This window comes from Phoxinus phoxinus (genome assembly GCF_949152265.1).
Source record: "Phoxinus phoxinus genome assembly, chromosome: 2".
In the NCBI taxonomy this organism is placed as follows: Eukaryota; Metazoa; Chordata; class Actinopteri; order Cypriniformes; family Leuciscidae; genus Phoxinus; species Phoxinus phoxinus.
Genome location: NC_136877.1, coordinates 50,741,575 through 50,767,673, shown reverse-complemented (window position 1 = coordinate 50,767,673; position 26,099 = coordinate 50,741,575). Strand labels below are relative to the sequence as shown.

The window sequence follows — 26,099 nt, the reverse complement described above, 5'->3', positions numbered from 1 at the left end:
TTATTGTATTTGAAATATATTGACTTTTTCAATAGTACATTGTAAATATACTAAAAAAAGTATACTATCTTTAAATATATTAAAATTATATTAGCATCATGCTTTTTATCTATTTTTATAATACAACTTTTAACACACTTTAAAATATTAGTACTTTAGTATATTTTTTAAAAATATATTTAAAAGCAAGCATACTTTTAATATATTTCTAACAAGTGCAATATAAGTACATTGGTAATAAATATATGCTTAAATACACTTTTAAGAAATATGCTGAAAACAAGCATACTTTTAATATATTTCTAACAAGTGCACTATAAGTACATTGGTAATAAATATATGCTTAAATACACTTTTAAGAAATATGCTGAAAACAAGCATACTTTTAATATATTTCTAACAAGTGCACTATAAGTACATTGGTAATAAATATATGCTTAAATACACTTTTAAGAAATATGCTGAAAACAAGCATACTTTTAATATATTTCTAACAAGTGTGTAACCCACCCAATTAATTGAGGCTGTGTTTTCATGTATTTTCATGTATGATTTTTTATTTTTATTTTATTTTATATTTTTCCTTGCCTAATGCATGAAATGTTCAGACATATGTTTTATTATAATTTATTTCATTTATTATTTTGTTTTTGCTGAGGGCCGAAACTAATAAAGAATTGCGTCGATGGGTGCTGACGTCACATTCGCGCCAGCTCGTTGAACAGAGAGATATGTGAGCCACATGTGTGGCTGTCGTTTATCTTATCCATCGTCGTCAATATTTTTCTGATTTGATGTCTGAACTGTTTTATTGCATTAGGTAAGTCACAATAGTTTCATATTTTCATAAATAATGTTTAAGTTTGTGTTTGTTCATATAAGAAAATGTGGATGGTTCATGCTGTTCGTAATCGAGTATAAACTGGGCAATACAACACATGTAAAGTGTGTATGCTGTATTAGTATACTTGTTAAACCTTTTTACACATTATGTTATGGGAATATTGTATTAAGTTTAAAAGTTATGAATGTTATATGCATTTCGTGATGGGTGCTGACGTCACATTCGCGCCAGCTCATTGATGAACAGAGAGATATGTGAGCCACATGTCGTTTATCTTATCCATCGTCGTCAATATTCTTCTGATTTGATGTCTGAACTGTTTTATTGCATTAGTTGGCTTGTTTCAACGCTCCGTGGTCGTGTTGGATTCGCGCAGTGAGGGAGAAACGCGCTGGATTCCGATGTGGAAGAATCGAGTCATCTTGGCGACTCTTTCATGAGGAAAAAGATTCGATTTGTTCATCGTTCATCCCTGCAAAGTCTGTAGGCATTCACCTTCAAACGAACTGAATTGAACTGAGTCAATTACATTTCCATCTACACAAATTTAACTGAGTCAATTACACTTCTATCCAAATGAACTGAACTGAGTCATATTCGCACGAACTGAACTGAGTCCATCACACTGAACTGAGTCCATCACACTGAACTGAATTGCATTGCACTTGACATCACAGACTTCATCACACTTACAAGGTTGAATTTTATTTTTTTATTTTCATTTTATTTGATTGTCATTGATGAATGGTATAGATATCTCATGTGATGTGTACAAAGTGATGCATGCCTATGAAGTGAACAGCGAAGTGAGATTTTAGTGAATACAGTTACTGTTCAGTGAACTGATTGTTTCATTCATTAATTTCATTATTATTCATTAATTCATATTTCATATTTTATTTCATTCCTTTGGTTCAATAATTTGTATTTTATTTTATTTATCTGTCTAGTTAGGATTTTAGACACCAGTTAGTTTAAATAAGTGCAGACACGCATTATATTTTTTTAATATATTTTTTTTAATGCAAGGTGTGACACCCCGAACCCGGGACTTCATATACTTTAAGTTGTGATTATAAGTATTTGGTGAGCTCAGACCCTAAGTAGATATTTTTCCTCCTTTTATTTTATGGTGTTATCCTATTAATGGGTTACAAGTGCACTATAAGTACATTTGTAATAAATATATGCTTAAATACACTTTTTAATGTGCATTTGTTATTGAAGACAAAGTGTGCTATTTGTAGTATTTGGATTAAGCCAAAGGTATTACGGAGAATATCATTTTTACTCAAACATAATAGACTTGTATATTGCTCGTAATGATTTTGTAATGTACTTGTAACACAGATACAGTACACTTTTTATTATCACTAATCAAGTATGTAACTAGTCCCTACACAGGCATATACTTAAAGTATACTAAGTATACTTGAAGTTGTTCCAATTTAGCACACAAAAGTACACTAAATACACTTAAAGTTATGCTTTACTACAATTTAAATACAACTAAAATATACTTAGTACAAAATTAGTTGTTTCAAAATAGCACACTTAAAGTTAACTAATCCTTAACACACTTGAAGTATACTTATAATTAGTGTTGCTGCAAGTATACTTATTATATATTTTTAATACATTTATGGTATATTTCTTGTATGTTTCGAAGACACTTGTAATTAATTTGTAATGTACTTGTAACACAAATAAAGTACACTTTAATACACTAATCAAGTATGTAACTAGTCCCTACACAGGCATATACTTAAAGTATACTAAATATACTTAAAGTTGTTCCAATTTAGTACACAAAAGTACACTAAATACATTTAAAGTTATGCTTTACTACAACTTAATTACTACTAAAATATACTTAGTACAAAATTAGTTGTTTCAAAATAGCACACTTTAAGTTAACTAATCATTAATACACTTGAAGTATACTAATAATTAGTCTGGCTTCAAGTATACTTAACACATTTTTTTTTCACCAGGGATGTCTAGTGGCAATACATTCCAAAGTTTTGGAGCGGCAACAGCAAAAGCTCGTTCTCCTCTAAGTTTTAGCCTAGTTCTAGGCACTGTCAGGAGCAGCTGGTCAGCAGACCTGAGAGAGCGGCTGGGAATATAGGGATGCAGTAACTCGGCGAGGTACGGTGGGGCAAGGCCATTCAAGGCTTTAAAAGCAAATAAAAGGAGTTTAAAATTAATCCTAAAATGAACAGGCAGGCAATGGAGTGAAGCTAAAATATGTGAAATATGCTCATATTTTCTTGTGCCAGTTAAGAGACGAGCAGCAGCATTTTGAACCAGTTGAAGATGAGCAATGGAGGACCCACTCGCCCCCGAATAAAGTGCATTGCAGTAATCCAACCGAGTGGTCACAAAGGCGTGAATTACTGTCTCGAAGTGCTGTCTTAGAAGGACTGGTTTGATTTTTGCCAGCTGCCTTAACTGGAAAAAGCTAGACTTCACCACGGCTTTAATCTGGTTATCAAACTTAAGGTCAGTGTCCACCTTTACCCCCAGGTTCGTAATAATTTTCTTGTGATACTGTGCTAAAGAACCCAGATCAACCAGGGGCGTCTCAGAAGTGCCACTACCACTAAAGACCATGACTTCTGTCTTTTTTTCATTAAAATTAAAAAAATTAAGAGACATCCAGGCCTTAATGTCATGTAAACACTCTAGCAAAGGCTTAACACAATAGGAGTCAGACTTTCTGAGAGGGACATAGATCTGACTGTCATCTGCATAGCAATGAAAATAAATACCATGCTTCCTGATAATTGAACCGAGAGGGAGCAGATAGAGGGAGAATAGGCCAATCCCAATTCTACCCCTTACCCCTTCACTTACCCCTTCCCCTCTGTTTTGCTCGTGCACGTGAAGGGGTAGGGCTGTCTCGATTCTCTTTTGGTTGGAGGGGAAGGGCCAGATAGCCCTTCAAACGAAGATTTTTCGGGACCACACTTCAAACGAAGGGGTATGAGAAGTGTCACTGCTACAGACGCAAAATGGCTGCCCAAGCAAAAAATTAGACCAGAAATGTAAGAATTGTTGACTTTAATAAGTATTTTAACGACAAATAATGATTTGCTTTATGTTATATTCAATCTTGTGTTCATATTTACGGTCAGTTCCTTCAAAGAAACGTTTGTAAAAAAATCTCTTCTCCCCCGAACAAAGCACACAAGCTATTGGTGCGTTCAAGTCATCTCGTAAAGATCGTATTTATGAGTTGAACGCACATGAACGCCACACAATGTCGTATTTCACACAGTTTCACACAGTAAATAAATAAATAGGTCAAAATAGGACAAACATAGGTCTGTACCTCCAACGTGTCAATACAACACCACAGAAAACAAGTCCTGTGCATCTTGGAAGTTTGTGATAAACATCGGCGCATCTCCTGTGACGTGTAACGGTGTAGTAGTGGTGTCCCATTTCTTAGGGGAATATTTTCACCCCTACACCTTGCCACTCTGTTTCAAGGGTCAAGGGGAAGGCGAAGGGTTAGGGGTAGACGAAGGGGAAAGGGGTAGAATTGGGATTGGGCCTAAAGAGAGGGCCAAGCACAAAACCCTGTGGCACCCCATGTGACAGGGGAGCAGTCGAAGAAACAGAGTCTGCAAGGCCAACAAAGAAAGTTCGCTGGGACAAATAGGACCTGAACCATTCTAACACTGTGCCACTAATGCCCACCCACTGCTCCAAGCGAGTAATCAGGATTTCATGATCCACCGTATCAAAAGCAGCAGTCAGATCTAAAAGTACAAGGACAACACAGTGACCCAAGTCAGTAGCTAAAAAAATGTCATTAAAAACTCTTAAAAGTGCTGATTCAGTGCTGTGTAGTGTTTTAAAACCGGATTGGAAAATCTCAATAATATTATGTTCATTTATAAAGTCCATGAGCTGGGAATAGACAATCTTTTCCAAAATTTTAGAAAGGAAAGGCAATTTGGAAATACTGTAGGCCTAAAATTACCCAAAACAGTAGGATCCAGCCCAGGTTTTTTAACAAGGGCTGCACAACGGCATGTTTAAAATTAACAGGAACCACTCCCGTAGACAGACTGCTATTAATAACTGCAGTAAACAATGGTTCAATAGTCGGGAAAACCTCTTTAAAAAGTCGAGGAGGAATAATATCACCCGGCGAACCTGAAGGCTTCAAATGACCAACAATCTCCTGCACAAAAGGCAGAGTCACAGGTTCAAAAATGTCCAAAACAGCAGCACAGGGGACAAACACTGAAGGATCGAAACCAGGGGGTGAAATGAGTGCTCTGGCAGAAAATACTTTATCAATAAAGAAATTTTTCACACACAGCCAGGGAAGCATCAATTGCTACAGTCTGTGGTGGATTCAGAGCAGAGTTAATAACTTTAAACAAAACACGAGGCTTACTGGAATTTAACAGGACAATATCCGAAAAATAGTTTATTTTAGCCTCTTTTACAATAGATTGGTAATGGCGCCAACGATCCTTCAATATTTGAAAAGACACTTGTAATTTGTCCTTTTTCCACTGTCTCTCAGCTCTTCAACACTGCTGTCTGGAAGCACGGGTGGATTCATTCAGCCAGGGCTCTGACTTAGTTTTTTTCCGTCTGATTTTTAATGGAGCCGCTATGTCAATAGCAGACTGACAGGTGTCGTGAAACCAAGAGTTCAAAGCCTCAGTATCATTATACACAGTTTCAGGCATGATTTTATTTCCAAGTGACCTGGCGTTAACCAGGCCAAACCTGGCCGGAGCCGGAGGGTCAGGGCGAACAGCTGCCGAGGAAGCGCGACACAGAGGCCGCAGATACTCCAGATTCACTCCGCGCCAGCGGAGACAGGGAGAGCAGGGGCCGCGGGGCTGGAAGGCCACATCGGAACCCGCCACCGTAACCAGACAGGAGGCAACAGGGTCCAGAGAGCGTTGAGCGACACACAGGCGCGGAATGGCTCTATTTCCACCTCGATCGGGGCGTACAAGCACCGCCCTCAGCCTCACGAGACAACCGCTGCGCTTCCCCCGGCGTCGGTACCTTTTTCGTCGAGACGGTAGAACAGGAGAGCGGCGTAGGTATGACGGGATATCCGAGAGGAAAGGATGCTCAGTTCTAGCAGAGTTTCATACAACAACAGAGTGTTGACGGTATGTACAAGTGTTAGAAACAGTAAACACAACAGAAACACATAGGACAGGTGGAACGGCTGACGGCATGCCTGACACACTGGCGCCATCTTGCCTGAGATCGTAGCCCAACATAGGACAAAATTATTCTTTACATTGTGTTGATATTTTTTGTAAATTGTTCTCATACTCTCAGTTCATCATGCCCTCAATCTGGTCACTCTCTGTGTATATATCTCTCACAGCCTAAATTTGTTTAAATAAGAATAAACAGCGCATGTAACTATTTTTCAGGAACTCAAATCATTCTCAGGTTTCTCCAGTCAAAGTGCATTTAGAGGTTTTTAAAAGATTATTTGTTCCCTGAGGTGGAAATGTCCTAACACTTATGAAAACACAAGTATAAATTACACTTGGGACAACCCTTGTTGGTTGTTTTTTGTTTTTTGTTTTTTTATGTTAACATTGTTGAGAATGGTCCTACACCTTCCACAGAGGATATACACATATAAATACTATTGATAGACTTTCAACCAGCATTAAAAAAAAAGCTTTTTTTGGAACAAATCACCTACCATAAGAATATTTACTAAATATGATGTGAGATTCAGCCATTGTAATGCAGGCAAATATTATATTGTAAATGCGACATACACAAATAGCAAAAATTACATATCTAATTTATAAAAACAACAAAAATATATACTTCATAATAAATAATATAATGTGACTTCCAGTTCATATTAAAGAGAAGTAAAAACAAATCCCCATGCATTATTTAGACAAAAAAGTGCAACAACAAAGATAATATAATCTTAGTAATCAATCAAGTTTAATTATAACTTATTATTTATAACTTATAAAGTCATAAAGTGTCATAAAACTTGTTACTACTTTAGCCGTGCGGTTCCCTGAAAATAATTGCACACCTCAGAACGTTCGTCAACCAATCAGATTCAAGCATTCAACGGCCCTGTAGTATAATTACTTACTTACTTTATACTTTATTGTCAGACTGAAGTCTGAAGTTTTTTTTACATGAAAGTATCCATGTTTACCACAACATTTAACAAACATTCAACATTAACATTCACCCAAGCCACACAGTTATACAATCATTACAACATTTATCCATCGGCCCCACCAACCCAATACTCTTGATCTCAGATTAGGTTTTTTTGTTCAGCGCTACGATTGCCTGATGCACAAAAGAGTGTTTTAGCTTCACCTTATTAAATTTGGGAACTCTATACCTCCGCTTTGACGGTAGTAGTTCGAACTCTTTGTGCAAAATATGCATGGGATTAGAAACTATATTGTTAGCCACCCTGAGAATGTTATTGTGATAAGTTGAGTCATAAATCTTGTCAAGCGGCTGACCTACTATCTTTGAGCAGATTTTTAATTGATTAAACACCTTTGTTTTTAACATGACAGACAGACTTTTATACCAACTAGAATTGCAGTATTGCAGTAAACTCAGTATCACAGACCTAAAAAACAACAGAAGAATCTGCCGCCTTACTCCAAAAGACCTAAGACGGCGAAGAAAATAGATTCTCTGCTTTGTCTTTTTACATAGAGTCTCAATGTGATCTTTCCAGGATAACATCGTCTATGGTCACTCCCAAATACTTACATGTCTTGACCAGTCTAATTTCCTCCTTATGAATAAAGACAGGCACTATATCTGCCTTTGACCCAAATACAATCTCCTCAGTTTTACTCGTGTTAATGATAAGAGCGTTATTCTCACACCACTCAATCAATTTACTTACACCGTGTTGATGAACCTCAGGACTATCTAAGTCATTCAACAGAGATATTATCATCACAGTACTTCAAAATATAATGATTTAACATGTCCGTTCGACAATCGTCGGTATATAATGTAAAAAGTATGGCAAAACTAACACAACCTTGCGGTACTCCGACATTTGTAATGATTTCAGACGACACGGTTTTATTCACCCTGACTCTTTGAACTCTATCTGTGAGAAATGAAGTATACCACTGAATCAGATAATTAGGTTTCATGCATGTGAAATTGTCTATGCGTGTATGAATTTATGTTTTTTGTGTGAATTTTATTTGAGACTTTTTTGCCTCCATAATTTTCTCCTTAAAACTGCAGTGAACCAAAGACAGTCTCAAAAACACGGTTTGAAATCACTGGTGTTTCTGACGTCACACACTACCTTGAAGCCAGTCAGGTCAACATGACATATACTGTATGTGACACTTTGATGCATTTTAGTGTTGTTAGAATCGTGAAAGTTTTCCCTGTATCACCCAATCAAATTTCAAATGCAAATTACCTTGCTAGAAGTTTAAGGATCTTGCGTAAACGTTCCCTAAGAAAGTACAATTCCTCATTGACTGATTCATTCAGAGTGTGACATCTCTCTCACCAACAAAACTTCAGCAAAGATCAACTGGAGCCTCAACGAATTGCATCAGGGGTCTGTATCATGATAGTTGAACAAACTCAGGGTTACAGTAGATTCAAGTTGACAAAACCAAATCAGTCCAAACAGGCTTGGTTGGTACCATGATGACATTGATCATCAACTTTCTGTCAACTCAGGCTTTGATCTTGAGTTTGTGAATAACTATAGAGCACGTGCACAAACACACATTGTGCACAAACTGCAAAAATGCCTTTCTTACTTTGTTTTCTTGTTTCCAGTCCAAATACTTAAAACATCCTAAATCAAGAAGCATTTACTAGATTAGCTTAAAAATATGATATCTTTTTATTTAATTTTGAAAGACAGTATACTATGAAGGTATTTTTGGTGCAAATCAACTGAACGCCTGTGGCAGTGGAACTTGTAGTTGTAGACAATAGCCACACATGTGAATTTGAAGTCACATAGAGACATGTTTTAAGAGTTGCAAACTTGTAGTCTTTTTTTTCTCTCCCACAAACACAACACAACAGATACACATTCTCAAATTCTTCATTGCAGGTGCACAAATCCTATTCTGCACACTTGTAGAATATAGGCAGTGGGCGGAGCCTAAATTAATATTCATGAGTTTCCCGGGCATGAGCGTGTCAAACTGCTCATTTTAGTTCAAGCTCCTCATTTCTCAGCAGGTTTAATGTATTATTTAAAAAAAGATGTATATAGGTTTTGCGTGACCTTAAACTACAATTGTCTATCGTTTTGTAAAGTTCATAATTTTTTTATTGTTTAAGTGATCCTAGTAATATGCATTAATAATAATTAATAATAATTGTAATTCTCTTTGCAGTACAATTTTAGATGATGTTGCTCCATTGAGGACTAAATATAAAAAATCAATCCCTGAGCCATGGGTGAATAATACTACTCGGACACTGAGACAAGCATGTAGAATAGAGAAGAGAGGCCAAATAGTTGAGAGTGGCCAAATCAGATTATTGTATACTCTTATAGACAAGAATCACAATAACCCTAGAATTATTTTCACCATTATTAATGCTGTACTAAATCCAGTTGTGTCTATCCACCCGACTGAGTCAGTGGCCATGTGTGAGCGGTTCTGCCAGTTTTTCATAGATAAGATATCTGGAATTAGACATAACATTAATTTGACTGCTGGTGATCCTGCAGGGCATTTAAAATACACGGTGTGCTTAGTAAGTTCACACCTATCTCAACGTCATTTTTGAATGACACTGTGAAGCAACTCAAACCAACGGGTTCACCACTAGATACGACCCCTGCACGGTTATTTAAACAAGTGTTTAATGTAATGGGTCCGATACTCTTAAATTTGATAAACAAATGCCTTGAGTTAGGAGTCGTTCCTCAGTATCTGAAACATGCCTCAGTGACTAACTTGAGAGGCCTTAAAGGGTAAGTTCGGTATTTTACACTTAAAGCCCTGTTTTCAGATCGTTTCCGATGAAATAGAACGGTTAAGATAAAAATTTGGACACATGCTGCTGTCCCGAGAATTTTAGGTTTATTTTGCTTCTCCCCCGCCCCCCCACCTACACAATGGCAGTCTATGTGCACTGGAAGATTCCTTCCTAAAAACACATTAAACTTTCGTTTACAAAGACGTGAAACTCACCGAGTGGTCAGGGGTGTTCACTGATATGCTCACACAAAAATCGCTGCAAAAGATGCTTTCCAACAGGGAGGGGAGGGGGATAAACCTAAAATTCTCGGGACAGCAGCATGTGTCCAAATTTTAATCTTAACCGTTCTATTTCATCAGAAACGATCTGTAAACAGGGCTTTAAGTGTAAAATACCGAACTTACCCTTTAAGAGGCCTAACTTGGATTCCTCTGATCTATCAAATTTTAGACCTATTTATAATCTCCCATTCTTAACAAAAATTTTAGATAAAGTAGTTTTGTGTCAGCTCCAAAGTTTCTTGGCCAACTACAAAATTGGAGACATATATTTCAATCAGGCTTCAAAAAATTTCACTCCACTGAAACGGCTCTTTTTAAAGTGCTTAATGACATTTTTTTTAGCCACTGACTCTGGAGACTCGGTAGCATTGGTACTCTTGGACTTAAATGTTGCATTCGACACAGTTAGGCCGTGGGCCGGACCCCGAAATTGTGAATTTCACTGATCCCTGCCAAGGAGCTAAGTGATTTGTTTACAGATGGCATGTAAAAATTCTTATAAGTAGTGTAATCATTGTTTCCAACGTTAATGTGTTCACATTTTATGAAGATATCGATTTAAACTCTTACATTTTTAAACGGGCAAATTTGTAGGACTACTAAATCGTAGCGCCAGAAAACGTAAACAAATCACCCGTCTCCTTGACAACCTGTCACGTCTCCCTGACAACCAACATATTTGATACAGTAACTTTGCTCTCTTTATAACGAAATCCTGCGATTAAAATAGTCTTTATATACTTTTTGTCTACACGAGCTATACTATACATTGTGCACTTACCGTCAGAAGACCTCTAACGTTATTGATCACCCGTGACATACATAGAAATTTACATAGATTGCATAACAACAAAGCGGGAGTAGATTGACAGCCGGTGTGCAACAATATGAAGTGCTGTATACATGTTGCTTCTAAGGCAAAAAGCCCAATAACCTTATTTTCTCAAACAAGTTGGACATCATTTGTTCAGTGTGCCCAGAAATGGGTTAACCTCAACACTGCTGAGAGTTTAATAGCTGAAAAAGCCATAGCAACCTTCAATTTAACAGAAACCTGGAAAGACCAAGATGTGCCAGTTAATGTGGGCTTCCATAGGGAATGCTACATGCTCTTCACCAATAAAGATCCCATTGCAAGAGCATGTAGGAGGAGAGAAATGGCAGCCAAAAATACTGAAGGTATGTAAATCCATCAATTCTGCTAATTCTCTATTAAAATAATTGTGTATTGGTGCATCATGTAACTTCGGCTATGTATGTGTGTATTGTAGTTGGTTTAAGAATGTATGTTAAATAAACCTCAGACTACCAGTGAATCTTAATTACACAAAGTGATTTTTTATTAATGTATATTTTTGATCTTAATTTTTATTGAAAAGCTGGACATTTAACAAGGGCAAAAAGCATAGATTCAATATAAGATTACAGTGAATAGTGTAAGGTTGACAATTAATTGAACACTAAAGTCTTTTTTTTTAGGAATGTTTTATTTGAAACAAAGACATTACATGGTATTCTTCCAAATCTAAACAGTGAGATTACTAGATTAAAAGTAACCACCTTTGATAAACACATTCTTTTTCCCCTTTGTTCTGTCCCATAACCATGTAGGGTAACGCTTTAGATTACAGCCCGGAAAGTACTGCGTAATTACAATGAAATTACAGTGTAACTTTCGGTAATTACAGTGTGCCTATAAAGTACTTATGTGTAAGTATAGGGGAACAATATGTAAAGTCTTGGGAATAAAGGGGTATCAACCAGGAAAATACTGCGTAATTAAAACGAAATTACAGTGTAACTTTCGGTAATTACAGTGTACCTATAAAGTACGTACGTGTAAGTATATAGGGGAACAATGTAAAGTTTTGGAATAAAGGGGTAACAACCAGGAAAAAAAAATGTATTTAGGCAAATGATTTATACTGTAAGTATTTTAGAACTACGGGGTACTTATACCATAATACAATCTTACTTCTGGGAGCAATTTAGCGAGTAGGCTACATACACTGCACCTTTTTGTAATAATAGTGTATACAAATACATAAAGGCTTTTTTCAAATTACGGGGAAGCCTATATATCAGTGTATTTATAGGGTAATTTGTTTTTATTGCAAAGGTGCACTGATTAAGTTGTTTCAAGGCAAGTAAAATATTGCAATTTTTTTTTTAAATGCTGGGGAAATATACTCTTGTTTCATGTAGTTACAGGGTAAGTACAATAAAAACACATGTAAACACACAATCTGATATCACTTGGAAAACTTTATTTGAAGTTCCTAGTTCAAAGGGTACATATGTACCTTTCACCATGTATATTTCATTGGAAAGGTACTTTTTGGTATTCAGCTGGATACATGATTGTTCCTTTGCAGGCACATAAAGTCTGTCTCTATCTCAACTGACATGCAAAACTATTGAAATATTCTTGAACAGTAAAGTTGCAATATCTATGTTGCCATAGAGATTAAAGGATTATTCCGGTATTTAACACCTTGAGTCTATGTTGTAGTATGTTTTGGATGAACAGTTTTTGAGTTTCGAGTTTTTGACTATAATAGAATTGGCCATGGACCCATTTAACATTGGAGTCAATGGGCATGTCCGAAAATGTCATTAAAACAGCCAATAATGTTCGTTTACAAAACTGTTAAACTCACCGAGTGGTTAGTGGTGTTCGTTGATGATTATAAACAATATATTGTCGCAATATATGATTCCAATCCGTTTATTTTGCTATAGTGGAACTATTTTTTCAGACACTTCACAACCGTGTAACTTCCACTCTTAAATATTTGAATCTGAAGCGTTAGCACACTCCCGACCACTTGATGGCGATAACCGATGTTTATGTCTCGCGGGACACTCACGGTCACAGTCGAGTTCAACTTCATATTGCACTTCCAATTAATGAAGGTTTTGTTTGTTTATTTCGCTTACTCTCCGGGAGCACAGTTGCTCTGCTCGCTAGCCTTATTAGAAACGGAAGCGAGCAAAAAGACTACATCGACCAAATGTAAACAGCCCCCTTTCCGTTTCCGGTAGCGCATTTATATTAACGAGCACTCAGTCCTTCAACAGAATTCTATGGGATTTTACAAAATGACGAATAAAACACGACAGAAACTGTATTTCGCAACACTTTTTGTTTCTGGAACATCAACTAACATCACTAATCACTCGGTGAGTTGCACAGTTTTGAAAACTAATGTTAAATGTTGTTTTAATGACATTTTCGGACATGCCCATTGACTCCAATGTTAAATGGTTCCATGGCCAATTCTTTTATAGTCAAAAACTCGAGAGAGGAACCATTGTCAAAAAAATGTTGTCCACCACTCTTGTTCATCCAAAACAAACTACAATATAGACTCAAGGTGTTAAATACCGGAATTATCCTTTAAGCACTCTTATGTGCTCTTTCAGTCACCAGTTTGTTATTTAACAAGGAAAATACTACTCAATGTTTCAAGTGTTTAGGCACTGCTGGTTTTTAGAGAATGTGGCATTTCAATCCATTCACAGTCATTTGCTTATCTAATAATGTATTTTCTTTGGCAAAAAAAGAATAAGTGTAAATAAAAAATAACACTTCAGCCTCAGCTTTTATTTAATCTGCACATGCTTGCACAAGAAAAAAAAAAAAAAACGGTAACACTTTAGAATAAATGGTCCGTCATTAATAAGTAACTAATGCAGGACTAATGATTATTACTACATTAACACTTCAGCTACTACTATTAACTAATATGGAAACAAGCTTAACTAATCAGGAAGCAATGTCGAATATAGGACTAAGATATTTCCTTATTAGGTAATCAATAATTACTTGATGAGATTGACATCATTAAGAACTAATAGGTAATTATAACAAATAATAAATAACTATTAATTAATTACTAATCACAACATTAACAGTTCTGAGTTGTGAGCAATTGTAGTTCCTGCTTAGTGACTAGGTAACACTTGAGTTATTATTGATGCAATTTTTTTATATTCAGAGTAAAATTGATGACTGATTGCGTCTCAGACACACGATAATGCTCTTTATAATTTGTCAGTTAGTTAATAGTTATTAATGAGGCTAATCTCATCAAGTAATTATTGATTAATTAATAATGAACTATCTCCTAAATGTGATATTACTTACTGATTAGTTAAGCTTTTTTCAGTATTAGTTAATATTAGTAGCTGAAAAGTTAATGTAGTGCTACTCATTAGCCCTGCATAGTTACTTATTAATGCTGGACTGTTATTCTGTGTTAACCAAAAAACAAACTGTACAAAAGTGCTTGGCATGCAGGATCATGATGATCAGTGTGTTTCGAAAGGTTTCAGCAGTAATAGAGCATTCACTGTAAAAAAAAAATTACATCCCCAAGTCAAAATTTTCTAGTGACTGATAACATCTACATTTTTCAATTAGTCTGACATATTATTTCTCATTGAGCCAATGTTAACTATTGCAACAATTAACAATTGTGACTATTGCAACAATTAATTCAATTTATTTTACAGTATTTTACTTGGGCCAATTAAAAAATTTATATGTGACCAGTCACTAGAATATTTTGACTTGGAGAGGTTACATTTTTTTTTACAGTGTATGTTAATAGAAAAATGCCTGTGCATTTGTGGAATGAGACAACAGACAATAACCTTTTTTTAGTAATTTTTTTTACTAACAATAGAAAGAATTTAAGGAATAAAATAAGATGGAAAAGGGGCGTGACAAACGACTGGGCAAAAGAGTGATAAGAGATACTAGAGATATGAGACATTATTAAAGGTACTGTGAGAGGCACTGAAGAGCAAACTGCCATAGACATCATCCTACCAGTGAAGACATCATCCTACCAGTGAAGACTTCATACTACCAGTGAAGACATCATCCTACCAGTGAAGACATCATCCTACCAGTGAAGACATCATCCTACCAGTGAAGACATCATCCTACCAGTGAAGACATCATCCTACCAGTGAAGACATCATCCTACCAGTGAAGACATCATCCTACCAGTGAAGACATCATCCTACCAGTGAAGACATCATCCTACCAGTGAAGACATCATCCTACCAGTGAAGACATCATCCTACCAGTGAAGACATCATACTACCAGTGAAGACATCATCCCACCAGTGAAGACATCATACTACCAGTGAAGACATCATACTACCAGTGAAGACATCATACTACCAGTGAAGACATCATCCTACCAGTGAAGACATCATCCCACCAGTGAAGACATCATACTACCAGTGAAGACATCATCCCACCAGTGAAGACATCATCCCACCAGTGAAGACATCATCCTACCAGTGAAGAGAGAGTCTGCGTGAAGATGTGGAAGACGTGTGTGACTTTGGCACTGCTCATATGTGTTCAAGGTAAGATCTTACTCTCAAGAACACTGGCAAATATTATTTCTCTATCGCACTGTCACTTCTATGGCAGGTTCTGTTTTTAACCCTTTAGAACCTGAAGCTTAAAATGGCTTGTTTTATTAAATCTTTTCTGTAAAATTCTAAAACAATGTGCTATCTTCACGTGCAAGGTGTCATCTTTTTCAGAAAAGGGTTAGCTTTCAAATAATTACAGTTATTGAACATTATTGTGTGTGGTGAGTTTGTAAATAGAATTTATATAATTTAAATAGACAAAAAAAAAAGAGAATAAATTTACTGATTTTTATTTAGAAAAAAAACAGACAAATCACGAATGAAAGAAACTAACATTTTAAAGTTGAACAATGAACTATAATCCATATATACAAGTCTTTTTTGTGACATTGGGTTGCACATTTTTCATTTAGGACACTTTTTTTCATACATGCACTCAAGTCAGGTCAAGTCATCTTCATTTATATAGCGCTTTTAACAATGTAGATTGTTTCAAAGCAGCTTTACAGAGATAAACATATAATTTAAGGTAATAGATTGTTTTGGCGTTATAGCGGTTCTTGAATAATGTTATTTTCCAGCTAAAGTTAGTTTTGAGTGATTCACTTCCGTCGAAATGATCATTAGTTATTAAATTAGGGGCCGCTAAGACGACACCGTTCTCTCGACACAGACTTTAAACGCGAACCTGTGAGAAACACTGATGGCGCTCACGTGCGCATCAAGAATTAATTCTATAGTTATCTGCGTTTGAATATATGGGCGCATGTTTGTAATTCCCTACAAACCAATCCTAAACAAACCACTTGTCCTGCCTATAAATTTTGATACAGAATTTTATTTTATTTTATCACTACGGGGTAGATACGCGAACCGAATTTTCCCACAACGCTTTATCTGTAGAGTGGTAAAGGGATCCCATAGGGAGAGGCTAGTCGGCACTTCAGCACTGCGTTACATACAGTACAAATGCATACATAGGCACGCACACACACACATGCACACACCACATGCTAAGAGAGTAACGGCCATCCGCCTCCCAAATTTCATTAAAACCATCCCAATCCCCTCTTCTGCTGTCTACCACTTCTATCACCATGTATTTGTTCCTTTCTTTTATTATTTTATGCAATCCAAAAAAACACTCTAACCTGCCGCACTTCGTATCTCTCGGTTCAAATCCTTCCTTCCCGCTCTGCCAGAAAGCTGCAGTCATTTGCTGACGGAAAACATGAAATTACCGTAAGAAGCCGTATATTGCCGAAAAGCGCATGTTGTCTACTATCAGGGGTAATTTGAATGGTTTTGATAGTGCAAACGGTTGAAGAGTTACGGTATGAACACAGCTCGCTGGTGTGTGTCAGCGACGACACAGCCGGTTCTAAAGGGTTAAGTTGGATAAAGATTTAAGTGATTTCTCTATGGAATAACTACCTGACAAATCACTGAAAAGATGTCCTGAAATATCACACTTGTATTACATGATTGGCAAGTCTTTGGAGAGTGGGTTTTTGGAGAGAGTGGGAGGTCCAATTGAGTGGTTCAATCTGGCAGAAGATATCAAAACATCTCACATCTTACAGCAGCTTTAATAAAGACACACCATGGTTTTCTAATATAAATGTTTCTGTCATCTGGAGCCTATGTGATATTTCTGTCTCTGAGCAGTCTCTCTCTTTCCCACAGTGTGTGCACATGGCCCTTTGTACCCTCGTATTAAGAATGGTGCTAATGCCAGGCAGGTCTGGCCGTGGATGGTTAGTTTGCACAACCCCACCCGCCATTTTTGTGGAGGTTCCCTCATCAGCAGGCGATGGGTGCTGTCGGCAGCTCACTGTTTCTTTTGGTCAGAGCCATATCAACACATACAGTATATACAGACTTGAAAAAAACTGTCTTTTGTGATTGCTCTTCCACTATTTTTGTTTTATAGGGGTGATGGCACAGTTATGGATAAAGCCATCATACGTGTGTACTTGGGACTGATGACACAGCATGGAGTTAATCCGAATGCAATCGTGAGATTTGTAGAATATTACTACACTCATGGCTTGTACAAGGCAGTGACTGACGGCTATGACATCGCTCTGCTGCACTTGACTTCTCCAGTCCCCCCAGTCCCATTCAGTCCAATCAGTCCAATCAGTCTGGTGGCTCACGGCAGTGATTTCCCTCCTCCCACCAGTAGTCGGATCATTGGCTGGGGACAAACTGCAGCTGGAGGTACATAGGTCCTGTCAGCAACTAGATTTGACTAATTTAGTCAGATAAAGACATCATGATGATGATGATGATGATGATGTGTGTGTGTGTGTGTGTGTGTGTCCAGTGAATCTAGCTTTTCCTGGGATTCTGCAGGAGGCTGACGTTGTTGTGGTGGACAATACTCAGTGCCAGACCCAGCTGAGGGCATACATTAAGCAGAATATGTCACGCTTTGAAAAGCTGATGTCATACATTAAACAGCTATTGCGATTGAGAAAGCCAATAAAAATCACTGACACTATGATTTGTGCTGGTAGTCCTGCCGGTGGCGATGTAGACTGCCTGCGGGTCTGTCAAGATTTACTGTACCTTTAAACATGTAATACCCCCCCCCCCCCCCCCCCCCCCAAGTTAAACATGTGACTGAAAACACAACCTCTTCTCGTCTGCAGGGGGATTCTGGAGGTCCAATGATGAGTGTGCACTGTTCACAGTGGGTTCAGTCTGGCTTCACCAGCTGGGGTGGCTGTGGAAATGCCAACACACCCGGTGTTTACACCCGCGTCTCACAGTATCAGCAATGGATTACAGTCACTATCCAGAACCATCCAAGCCGGGACCTCCCACGGTTCATTAACGTAAACGCCCCGTGCCCACGTAAGATTCTCACACACACATTTATACAGTTATACACATTTATGCATCATTAATAACACACTTCTTTGAATGATTGTTAATGTGTATTTAAACAGCAGGAACACAGAGCGGGAAATGATGCTGCTGTGGTGAGTCCCACCACTGTTACACACACAACACACACATATACATTAGTCATTTCACACCAACAAGAGTGTGTTGTGGCTGTACACCAGTGTGTGTGTGTTCATATACAGCTATAACACACATCTGTGAATGTGAAACTCATTTAATACAACAGAAAAACAGGAGAACAAAAACAAGGAGTGACCCAAAAAAACTCTTATGCGTGCAACTTTATTCTGCTACGGATTCAGGATCTTCAGGATGTTATGCAAGAGCATTTCATTAGGGGAATAACAAATGATAATGATTTAAAATGATAAAAGCTTTAAATCCCATGAATTAAGGACAACGTTTTCTTCTATTTAAATGTTTAGTCCTGAATTTTAACTTTAGTTAAATGTCAATAAGAACCTGTTGAAACATCGATATCTGATCTTACATAAATTAAGAGTTAACTTGCAAATGTTATTGTCGTTCATAGCAGGGAAATCTACTTGTGTAATAGTGTATCTAAAAATGTATTTTACTGACAAAGAATGCAGTATTTTATTCTAGGTTGTAGATTTCAGATGCTATAGCCTCAACGGTACATTCTCTCACTCCCTGTTGTTTATTGTGTCTCTGCAGTGCGAGGTGAGGAGGAGCTCGGAAGACTCTTCTAGGATGACGTGGACACACGCATGTTTTGCATGTTTGCCAATAAATATCAAGCATAGATCTTGTGTATTTATTCCAACTCAAAATTGCTTTAATTTTAAATTTAGTTTGCAATAAAAAAAAATTCAGACAAATGAGACTATTATACATTTATTATCCCCCCCCCCCCCCCCCCCCACTTATATGCATTTAACTAATACACAGATAATATTGAGCTAATGTATGACTCATGATTATCTAATGTGTCATCAAGTTTTAATTCCCTTAAAACTTATTTTATTAACTAACATTGTTAATTAATTAGTTAATTATTACAGTGAGTAGTAACTACAGACAGGGGCGTCGGACTGGGGGTAAAACCAGTTCTGATTACCAGGGCCCCAAGGGGACAGAGGGTCCTTGAAAATATTTTATTTTATATATATTATTTTCAATTCCTAATTAAAATTCCTAATGAATGTCAGATGAAATGTAAAGTTAGTGTATTGGCTAAATAACTTGGTTGACTGACTATATTTTGTATACAAAAAAGTGAAGACTATCCAAGGTCTCTCATGGTCCCATCCCTTGCTAATGCGCCAAATGGTTTAGTCCACCTGCACGCATGCACCCCAGAGTGCAGTCTGGACGATGGGGCGGGTCGACACTTTGGGAACCCACCTCCAAATTAATTGGTTTATTATACAGCAATCTTATTGGCCTAGACGATTCAAGCCTGAGCATGCGCATTCTTTATGTGCATGAAGTTACTATTGTTGTGAATGATTTGTCCGTATTAAAGAAATATTACATGTTAACTCTAATCATAGCCTATCTTATTATCGGTTTACCATGGTAATTTTAGTTCAGATATATTGGCTAATGTTTTATTGTTAAGACACAGAATAGACAAAGTTATTGTTTAAAAACGAACGCTTGGTGACAGCACCTCAGTGTAGGCCTATACTTAATAGAGCTGTTTTCTTATTTCCATCAGGGTTGGTGGATCAGCTCAAACTCGGGATTTTACGCAAATTATGATAAATTGCTGTATTAAAGGAAAGACATCGGACAAACCCGAATGGCAAACTCATGTTTCCTTGTTGTTTACCTGTTAAAAAATAGTTTCAAATATTAACACTGGCATAGGCTATCTGTAGCCTAACTATTAAAAAAATTACCGCTGTAAATCTGTGCAATAGGCCTATAGCCTATATAGTTACTTATTTATACCTATACTAGACATTACATAATTATAAAAAAAAATAAGTGTGCTATATATATATATATACAGTATATATATATATATATATATATATATATATATATATATATATATATATATATATATATATATATATATATATATATATATATATATAAAAGCATTGCCTTTAAGACCTCCAAAGATGTTGTATATGGCAGTTATGCTGTTTAAACTTATGTGTGTCGGTTAGCATGAGTTTGTCAAATAACATCATAATAGATTCAATGATCTGTAAAAAAAATGAACTCAGTTTCTCTGAACTCAGACTTGTGGTTTGATATGACCCTCAGCATGCTGGCTGATTCTCTGCTACATCTGCTGTAATCACAAAATATTTTTTTTAATTTACAGAAACCAGGAGTGTCCATAGAATAACAGAAGTAGGCTAAATAAAATAGGTACAATTAAATTGAAACAATTACATTTTACAGTTTTCAGAGGTGAATGTTCTATATGGATCTTGCAGTTTTTAAACTATTAATTTGCACTCGTTATTTATGGGATAAGAATGTTTCACTTTTTTTCTTTTTTTCTTTTTTTTGCACAATTTCTACATGATAAAATATTTTTGAGATTGGCATCTATACAAATATAAGTTCATTATAAAAATCCCAGTGGCATTTTAAAAAATGTCTTGTTTTCAAATTGATTTAATTAATTTCCATGACTTTTCCAGGTCTAAAAATCACAATTTTAAAGTTTTCATCATTAATTTCTGGTTTTCATTCACACTTTTTTTTTTAATATATATCTTGATTTGTAGCGGTTTCAGATAATTGTAATGCTTTTAAGTCATTTTGAGGAGATCTAGTGGAGCCCAGACCCCTGGTTGGTTTAGTGTGTCACACAGCTTGACTTTCAGCTATCCATTATTTATTCTTTCATTATGTATGCATCAGCATTATTTGATTAAAACGTTCACCACTTGCTGTGTGTTGTTCAGGATCACAGTGTGAGACACACACATACTGACCGTCGACCCATGATGTGGGAATGGACAGTAACACACTCACACTGACAGACAGTACGATGTTTTAATTTTAGCAGGAATAACACATTTGGTTTTGCAAAACCATAAAAACACACATGCCTTTTACAAAATTGTATTTTAAAGAATATAAAACAGCTTGAACAAATCTTTTTGTTCTCAAAATTACACATGGAAAAGCATAGAAATGGCTATAATTGAACCGACAACAGAATTAACTCAGCAATTATTTATCCAATCAAATACTTCAGGGAACCTTTTTATAATATGACCGTAAAAAATCCCTGATCAATCCCACATTCACTGATTCACTAATGGACAGATTAAATGAAGCATTCACATAAATGAGAATCTCAGGCCTGAAAGGACTAAACGCAGATGTAGAAGTGATGTTAGATGATAGAAGTGAAGTTATGAACATGTTTGCATTCGTCTGGGATAAGGATGTTTATGCGAAATTGCTTGCTACTAACTTTTCACTTTTCAAACCTGTAGCCTATAGAAAGGCCACCCTTACTCCCTACTACGGCTATAGGTCCATGGCTCGCAGGCCTCAGCATTTCTGGATGGTCGCCTGTGAGTTTGTCCATCATAGTGAACAGGCAAACACTCGTTGACAACGACATCACAGGCCACAATCACATGAGAGCTCTCAGTCTTGATATGAACTTTACACACCCTATTTGAATCATAAAAACTTGTAACTTTATGCACAAGGAATTGTCTTGTACTGATGCACTTGTTGCCTCTGTATCTGACGCCTCCTCTATGACAGATTTCTTTAACTCTATTGTTGTTGTCTTCATCGAGAAAGGATTGGAGACGAACTCTGCCACAAAGACGATTTCTTATTAGGTAGTTTGCCCAAGCACTTCGACTTCTTCTGTTGAAATTAGATGAGAGAATATGTTTCTTTTTAAACGTAGCATAAGCCTCGCCATTCATAAGTGTCTCGCAGGGATACGGTTCACGTCGATTATTGCTGGATCTGACTTCATCCCATCCATCAGTGAACATCAAAGTGGCGAGGAGTACGAGAAGATCCGCCGATCTCATCCTGAGAACAAGAGCAGACACTTGATCATATAACACCAATAAATATAACACCAATAAACATAAATATGATCATATAACACCAATACACTGGTTACCTATTAAGTTCTGTATCAATCACAAAGTATTGTTACTGACCTATAAAGCCCTAAATGGTTTAGCTCCTGTGTATTTAAGAGATCTTCTATCGCCATATATTCCATCGCGCTCTTTAAGATCGCTAAATTCGAGGCTTCTGGTCGTACCTAGGATATCCAAGTCCACTAAAGGAGGGAGGTTGTTTTCACATCTAGCTCCTAAACTCTGGAATAGCCTTCCTGATATTGTTCGTGGTAGTCATATACAAATAAAGAAAAACAATAAATCTGGGAGGATATTGCTACAAAACTGACTTCAACTAGAGGCATTAAAAGATGAGGTAAGGGGGTCAAGAAGGAGTGGCAAGACTTGGCCAGCCTTACTAAAAGAAAAAGGGCACTGCAGAGGAAAACATTTAATAAAACAGGTGAGGAAGAAACACCTTCTCACAGCAGAGGAAGAAAAGGCCTTGCCAATACTTGGCACAAGTGCTTCAGATGGCATTTGTGGTGGTATTGACATCAATGGAGGAGTAGGAGTAACTCAACCTGAGTCTGAGTCAGATCCTTCATGCTCAGAGGTCAGTTTTCTCCAACCCGATCTCACGGCAATTCGTACGAATTTTACGAGGTGGCTAATTCGTACCAATTCATACGACCTCACTCGTACGAATTTGTACGTTTTTTGCTAAAACGTACATATTTTACGATTTGCCAAAATCGTATGAATTCATACAAATGACCTACCCCTGACCCCGCCCCTAAACCCAACCGTCACGTGGGTTTAGACAAATCGTACAAATTCGTACGAGTGAGGTCGTACAAATTCGTACGAATTAGCCACCTTTTAATCACTCGTACAAATTCGTACGAATTGGTCGTGAGATAGCGTTGGTTTTATATGCCATCTCATAGTCCCCCAAACAACCCTCCCAGGCCTCAGCCTCCATCTTCTGTTGTCCAGACTGCAGCCACAACACCTCAGCAGTTTGAGGATGTTTGTAGTTGTAGTCAGGACACAGGAGTGTCCTTAATTAACAGAGAGGAAGATGAAGAGGAGGAGGAGGAGGATGAAGAGAGCACGAAGGGACCACATGATGGCCAACCAAGAAATGCCCAATACATGGCTGGTTTTATTGCATGTCAGCAAGTCATTGACAGATAGTTTTTAGTTCATCTCTATATTTCCCCAGTCTTTGAAGCATATTACATCTTTTATTAAAAAATGTTAATTTAGATTTAAATTATTAGATTAAATTATTTATTTTATTTTTTTGCCCTTTTTAATTATTTTATTTATTAATTAATAAAAAAAAGAGTAAGTGTACAATAAAGTACAATCAAAACCTTATTTTATAATCACATTGCACTTGAAAAAAGTTAAATGTGTAATCTGCCGGCTGTCCTGCACGTGCCCTCATCATAAGTTTGTCTTCTTACGTTGCACTTGGCGATTTATGATGATTTTCAAGTGCTACATGACTTAAGTTACGATGCTTTTAGGAAACAGAACATAATATTAAGATCAGTCGTACGATCGTTTTTTTTACGAACTTCTTAGGCTTGCGATGCTTTTGGGAAATGCAGCCCAGTAGGCTATGGTTTGAGTCTGTATGTTCAATGCAGTGTGTCTATATGATAAATATAGCTATTTTAATATTTTTTAACTTTAGCTTGATGATGCAGATTTTAACAAGCATCATTATTTTGCTTTTGCAACATTATTGTAGGAAACAACTGTCCATACATATTTACAGCATACGTCATAATACAGATGTATTTGAGAACATCAACACACTTTCTGAAATAAATTTAAAAGTCCTCTAGTCCTTAAATTAAATGATTAAAGACAGTAGATGCATTATTAAGATGATCTTCAGTATCTGAATGATTTACATTTGTACAGTATATATATTTACCTGTGTGCCGTTCTTGAGCTCGTGGGAATGAAAGCGTGTGGTTGAGTCTGAGCTGGAGTTCAGAAAGTGTTCGAGAAGATCATTTGACTGATTTTTATTGAGTGGAAAAGAGGGAGGAGTGAAAATGCACAGTTTCTTGGAAATTCATCACAAACACGTTTCTTGCAAGTAAGCAAAACTTAGAGGATGTTTTTGATTCTGCCTGTAGGACATTCAGTAATGCTTTACAATAATGTTCCAGTTGTTAACATTGGTTAATTACATTAGTTCACATGAAATAACATGATACATACATATGATACTGACTCTTATTCTGCCTGACAGAAAGAAAAGCTCGTACTGAAGGCAGAGCGGTTTGACCAATCAGATGAAAGGGGCGTTTCAGCGTCGCCCATGTGTGCAAATTAAATATCGAACCCATAAAACCATTTGGAAACCACAAACGAAAAAAAAACAAAGAAAAAAAAAAAAACGAATAAACGATCTGTTTTTCCTTTCTCGTTATTCCATTCCAAACAGGAAATCAAATGACCAAAAGATACACGGACCAGAAAGATTCTCCTGAGTTTGATTTATCAAAAAAGTCAATAATTATCAAAAAAGATCAAAATTCCAATTCATGTCCATGACGGCACGCCAAAACACTTGAAGTGGGCGGGGCCACTTTTATTATTGATCCCTCTTGAACGGAATGAGAATTATGAGTGACGACTGGCCACCTGGTGGCGCTATAAAATGAAAACAACATGAAAACAGCTTTACAACAGTCTGTCCGATTGACTTAAAAACTGGCATGCAGTTTCTTTGACTGAAGTAACACATTTGTCTATGATGAAATTTGCATATCTCGGACGAAAAAAAATCCATCGCTGTCAATCAAACCATTCATTAAATATTGGAGATTATTTCAAAAACCTACTTTCACAAACTAGTCCTAAGTTTTTGGCTCATCCTTGATAACTGTTAAAAATAATATTCTTTCGTAAATGGCATGTTCTGGCTAAACATTGTCTTTTCCATCTATGATCTAGGTGGTTACAGGCTCGCTAAAGAAAACATAATTCATGTTTACACATGTGCTTAAAAATTTCATTTTTAATTCTGTAGAGTAATTTTTTTTTAACTGAGACACACTGCGTTCTTCCTGACAAGTAAAACTGCAATTTAGACTAATTTTACTAAAACCAAGTTTTAAACCAAACTAAGCAACTGATTGTCTGCAATTAGATGTTGTGATTTTTGGAATCAAATGCTTTAGAGAGATCAACAAATATATCTGATCTGTGCTGATTATTAACTAAACATGTAATATTATAATTTTATATTATATTATATTTAATATTATAAGACCTGACCAGAAGCCTGATTGAAATACTTTGTCAAATATTATTTTCTGATAAAAAAATGCTTTACTTGATTATTTAAAAAATATGCCGCAATATATATATATATGTAACCAGGTCAAAAGTTACTAAAGTCAATCACTGGACTAGTTATCAAAGCCCTGGGTTAAGTGTACTGCAGTGCACATATAAAGTGTTTTAGTGCTTTTCACATCCATGGATGGAATGTTACGCTGGCCCTTTAAGAAACGTCACTGTCTGGAAGTGTCGCGAGTGTGGTCTGTGAGCGGCGCGATTTCCCAACGTGGTTCGGATGATGTTCATGCAGACGCT

At 36.6% G+C, this 26,099-nt stretch overlaps 1 protein-coding gene and 2 long non-coding RNA genes across 3 annotated transcripts in view; 2 read left to right on the top strand and 1 right to left on the bottom strand.

The window, feature by feature from the left end:
- Window positions 1-26,099, top strand: part of LOC306992573 (uncharacterized protein) — an 868,003-nt gene that overhangs the window by 413,630 nt on the left and 428,274 nt on the right. The gene's annotated exons all lie outside the window — the stretch shown is intronic.
- Window positions 17,492-18,311, top strand: LOC306990559. The gene is made up of 3 exons (XR_013795892.1): window positions 17,492-17,739; window positions 17,846-18,069; window positions 18,174-18,311. It is a non-coding gene; the product is annotated as an uncharacterized lncRNA (long non-coding RNA).
- LOC306990542 lies at window positions 21,407-24,491 on the bottom strand. Its single transcript, XR_013795884.1, has 2 exons — window positions 24,424-24,491; window positions 21,407-22,431 (listed from the first exon to the last, which is right to left on the bottom strand). It is a non-coding gene; the product is annotated as an uncharacterized lncRNA (long non-coding RNA).